The sequence below is a fragment of the Mya arenaria genome, chromosome 12 (genome assembly GCF_026914265.1).
Source record: "Mya arenaria isolate MELC-2E11 chromosome 12, ASM2691426v1".
Taxonomy (NCBI): domain Eukaryota; kingdom Metazoa; phylum Mollusca; class Bivalvia; order Myida; family Myidae; genus Mya; species Mya arenaria.
Window position 1 is genome coordinate 20941284 of NC_069133.1, and position 5334 is coordinate 20946617.

The 5334-nt window shown below is 36.2% G+C and overlaps 1 long non-coding RNA gene across 1 annotated transcript; it reads right to left on the reverse strand.

Annotated features, from left to right (window-relative positions):
- Positions 1 to 584: 584 nt before the first annotated feature.
- On the reverse strand, positions 585 to 4094 carry LOC128211047 (uncharacterized). Its single transcript, XR_008257196.1, has 4 exons — positions 3992 to 4094; positions 3256 to 3343; positions 2808 to 3018; positions 585 to 695 (listed from the first exon to the last, which is right to left on the reverse strand). It is a non-coding gene; the product is annotated as an uncharacterized LOC128211047 (long non-coding RNA).
- Between the last annotated feature and the right edge of the window lie 1240 nt (positions 4095 to 5334).

Genomic DNA, 5334 nt, shown 5'->3' on the forward strand with positions numbered 1-5334 from the left:
GAGGGTAGAAACAAATCAAACTGTTACTTGGCAACAAATCCTAATGTTACTTAGCAACAAATCAAACTGTTACTTGGCAACAAATCCTAATGTTACTTAGCAACAAATCAAACTGTTACTTGGCAACAAATCCTAATGTTACTTAGCAACAAATCAAACTGTTACTTGGCAACAAATCCTTATGTTACTTAGCAACAAATCAAACTGTGATTAGGCAACAACTCAAACTGTGACTTGTCTAAAAATCAAATAGTTACTTGTCAATATCTCCATTTTGGCAGAAGTTTGAGAGGGTAGAAAGGTTAGCAGGGGACAGCAAACACATCCTGAAAGTATATCAACTTTGTTAGATACATACAACAATGAGCTTAAAAAACTTAAGAAGCTGATTTTGTTTAAAAATAAATCATACTTTTACCTGAATTTGGTAAAAAAATATTTTTTCGTGAATATCAGACAGATAACTTTAATAAACAGCCAAAAAAATAAATATTTCACAAAGTATAGAGGAACAAAATTGTGAGCTTAGCTAAAATGTGTTATAAAAGACATAAGTTGTTTTGAGAAATCAGTCCCTGAGCTTACAGTGGGTGGTTCCTCGTGGTTGAAGCTACATGGCAGAGAAAAACACTTCATATTGTTGAACCTGCGGAAACACCAGCCACGGGGCATCCAACGACTCAGCTTCTCACGACCTGTAGTAACAATGATGAACTGAATATTTTCAATTTAAAAATAGTGTTCTGATCTGTTCTGTTATAATTATTGGTCCATATGAGTGTTTTATGTACCTGAATTTAAACTTAATAACTCTGCCATAATGGTACCAAGCCCAAGTGAGAAGAAGAGGAGGCTTGATCTCAGGGCCAGCACCCCTGGCCTCATATAACATCAAGTTATTTCGTAACTGAAGTCATTTTTCTAATTTAAATATCTCACTGGTCATATGATATGATAACTAAGTACCGTAATATCTGTAATACTTTATTTCATGGATTTTTATTAAATATAGATACTTTTATGCAAAATACACTTACACTTTTTTAATATGACTTTGAGATATACCGGTATAATGAATTTGACTAAAGTTATAAAATTACTTGAGAAGTTTTATGGGAGAAGTTTTGACCTCAGGGTCAGTATTCATAGAATATCTTACCGGTAAGTCATTTCCAATCTTAAGTCATTTTCCTGAGTAACGATTTTCACTGATCTGATATAATAATTTATTTTTTTATCTGAAATACTTTATCTACATTGATTTTATCGAATATAGATACTTTTATTTTGAAAACACTTATACTTTTCTTTTAATTAAATCCTTTCAATTTGACTATGAGAAATTTAAGAAATCAACTTAAGTTAAGGATTTACTTTACGAATACCAGCCCTGACCTCTACATGAACAAACACTACAGCTAGTGCCACACTTAATAGTCTGTTTGGCATTTCCTGCCCGAATAGCAAAAACACCTAAAACCCAATAGTTGATTGAGGAAGTCATAATATTTGGTGTTTTTTTAGCTTTTCATTATGGAACTTAGAGGCAAGATAGTAAAAAAAAAGAACAAATACAAATGTTGTAAGGAAATACCAACAACCTATTGATTAATTGTGGTCTACGAAGAAAGTTGTAGAGAAGGCCTTATATTTAGATGCGTCAAAGGGATTCAACTAACTTTTTTAAACTATTAGTTCTACAGTACACTCAACGAGTTAGACCCACTTTCTGTTTCCCTCCGCGGATTTTTGCTATCGCAGCCAACACAATGATTTTATCGACTGTCCGCGTTCCTCAGCGTTTGAATTTAAGGCCCTGACGGAGGGTGATCAGTCTACCGACGAATAACGCACTCGGCGTTCCTCGGAGGGGTTAACTCCGTGCAACTCTGCGGACACTAGATAAGAATCTATGCTAAAGTAATATTTATTTTATTAAAATTTTCAACCGATTACGACGGCTCCAGTAAATTGGTATTACCGGGTATTCTTTTTCCTCTACCCGTTTCCATGAAGTTAGCTTACCACAAGAATGCAGTCGTATTTCACTAGTTGCACATGCATCTTATAAACATGTTTTTGCTAATGACAGATAAACACATTTCTTCCGAGAAATTCTAGGTTACACATTTTCGGAAAATCAGGAGGTCAAACACGCACTCAAAGTTCACAGCGCATGGTTTTGAAGGCCTTCTTGCCTGGTTTTCTGTGGAAAATTCCATGAAACGTCATAGCTTTTTTTAACCACCAATAATAAATAGTATATTCTACATTGTATTGATCACACGCTTGACGTCAGAGGTCATGGTTCAGAATCGTGTAAATAGTCAGCTGCTTTATGATGCAATAACTTAGTGGATAATTACTTTAATGATTCAATGTTTATAATTCAAGACAATATTCAATTGGCGTTTACGGACATAAATACAAATTAAACGCTGGTACATGTAAGAATCTTTTACGCTTAACAATGTGCATAAGCATAAAAATAAATAACTTCTAAACAAGAATGATTTCTTGCTTATCTGATTAGACTCAGAGTTCCACCTCGGGATCATAAAATCGGACGATTCTCAACGCTATCTTTCATATTAAACTCGGCAGTAAGCCAGCCACTCGGAGGAACTCGGGGGGATTAAAACGAGGGCAACAGTTTTACCCTCGGAGGAAACCAGTGATCATCAACGTTATCCCTCTGAGTGAGCGAGGAAAGTGAGTCTAACTCATTGAGTGTACTGTATGTAATGTTATTAAAACATTATATGCTAACATTTAAGGTATCAAAAAATAAAGTCTAAACCCCTCACCTGTACTGGCAATACAGCTATTTATTGGGGGCACAGAGACGGCCCTAGCTTGTCCGAGTTGCTGAAACTGGTGACTATAGACCTCTGTGGCCCCTTTATTGAGCCCAGACACAACCCGTGTGACCCCAAAGTTGACCCCTCCGCTGGCGGGACTGTCAGGAGCAGACAATGAACGCTTCAGGGTTGGCCTCACTTTTGGGCTGCATGCCTCCTGCGCGAGAACATTACTACAGTTATTTCTCAATGAACTACATGTATTGAAACAATCAGAAGACCTATTGATTATGGCTTAGATAATACTAACAAATACTTTATAAGAAGTACATAGTAATTCGAAGCAATATAAAGCAGAAACACAAGTTTCAATTCTTACAAATTATGTTAACATTCTACATGGTCTTTGAAACTAAAAATACTGCCTGAAATTAATAAAGTATCCTTCACAAACCTGTAAACTCTTCTGAGGAGGTGAACATTTTACACTGGCCTTCTTCCTTGAATGAACGGGAGTAGACTTTGTTGTTGCATTTTTAGAACTGAAATGCATGTATTAATTGAAATATTAACTTGCAGTTTATAACCCAACTCTTTCAAATAAAAGCTGCATTAATTACTTCTTACATGTACGAGCAAGATTTTTAATGCACCATTCCTTCGATTACGTTTTATTATAATTCAACGCAAAGAATAATTTCCTATTAAGGCAAAAAAAAAATGGCTAGGGTAACATCCTTTTCAAAAGCAGGATGGGTAGGTAGGCTTTTTATTTCACTTCTTATTAGGCTTTATATAAGAACGTTATTGTCATCATTGAAGAATGGTGTTTAAGTAATCTTCTGTATAAAGCTTTAAAGGTTTTCAACTGCATATTAAAACACACACTTAAAAAACCTATTTCATAGATAGGCTTTGGGTAACCTGAGCCAAATGATTTTTTCAGCTTAAGGTTCATATAGCAATTTAACATAGTAATAGTGCTGTGTAATAACCAATGCTAGTCTTTCGTTGACTTTCAGTCCAAGCAACCAAAGCTATAGCAACTGTTTATCATGTGGGTTTTGCTTCTGGCTTTTAGTTATGGCCAATGTTAAAGTATATATATGCCAACGACGATGCAGAAGGCTATGACAATACCTCATATTTTTCCCCAATTAAAATTGACAAAATTAATATTAACTACTTACCCATCATCATAGATGGGCTCGTTAAGGAACTCGCCTCTTCATCTGATGCATACAAATCCAGAAATCCTCTCCCTCTTCCCCTTTTTCCAAGGCCCTGTCTGACACTTTACCCTCCAAGCCCTCCCAGGGATAAGCTCACCCTCTGACCCAACCCTAGGGCTTGACTCCTCAGTTTTGGGTGATGCACTGAATTTCTCTGAACTTGCTGGTGATGAATATGGACTCGATAGTTTACCAGGACCAAGAAGCTTTGGCGAATTGTACAGAGATGTACCTAAATTACCTTGACAAATTAGGGACCTGTTTAAATTTGTATTTAATCCAGGAATTCCATTTTGCAGATTATCACTTTCACTGCTAATAATGTATGTACTCAAAGTAGGATCAATATAATTCATTGCTTTTTGTTCATCTTTTCAGTAACTGCTGCTAAAGCTTCCATGTTTCAACAATTGCTTCATTTTATCATCAACTTTCATAAACAACACTTATTACACTACAGCCATTATCACCTTCATTCAGAAAGGGTTTTGTATCCAAGGGCTTCAACATCACACTTAACTTTCCATAATCATGTTTACTCTTTTTCATTTTCCCAACGTTTCATCTCTCTACCACTTCTACTATGTTCATCGTCTGCATCACTTATATCACTATATTGGAACACATCACCCTCTTCATCATTATTCTCATCATATTGAACCTCTGTACTCGATGTGTGAACAGTTTCACTTGGTAATTCTCCCAAAGCAGAATTAGACATCGCAACACTGTCAGTTTACTTCTTTACTCAATGTCTGTTGGCTTCATTTTGAGCTTCCTACAACAGGGTCGTCGTGATGTAGCTTCACTTTGAACACAATTTGAGCAGAATTTCTTTCCTCTTGCATTTTTTAAAACACTCTGATCAGCTTTTCATTAGTGTCCTATGGTATTCGCACAGATTGGTTTGAAAGTACACTCTAAGTTTGCTCTTGCAGAATGTGTTCGTCCAAAGTAGATCTTGTCAGTGTCTCATGATTTCCAGAGCTATGTTGGGTACTGGGATCCATGGATCCCACAACACCCCGTTTGTGCTGACATCCTGGTACCCATTTTTTGAGAGGTCTCTGATATCAAGCTAGAATCATTATAGTCAAGTCCACTTTCATCTAGTGAGCTCCCTAGCAATGCAAGTGGGGCTTTAATATTCATTCCAATACAAGCTTGGCTGCTCCAACACCTGATTCCTCAGAAGCTGTCATGTTTGTTAGCTGCGGGCTTCCTGCAAATATTGCATGAAAATAGAAGATAAGACATTCCATAGTGTACATTAAACCAGAAAAAAAACATTTAAGAAATGA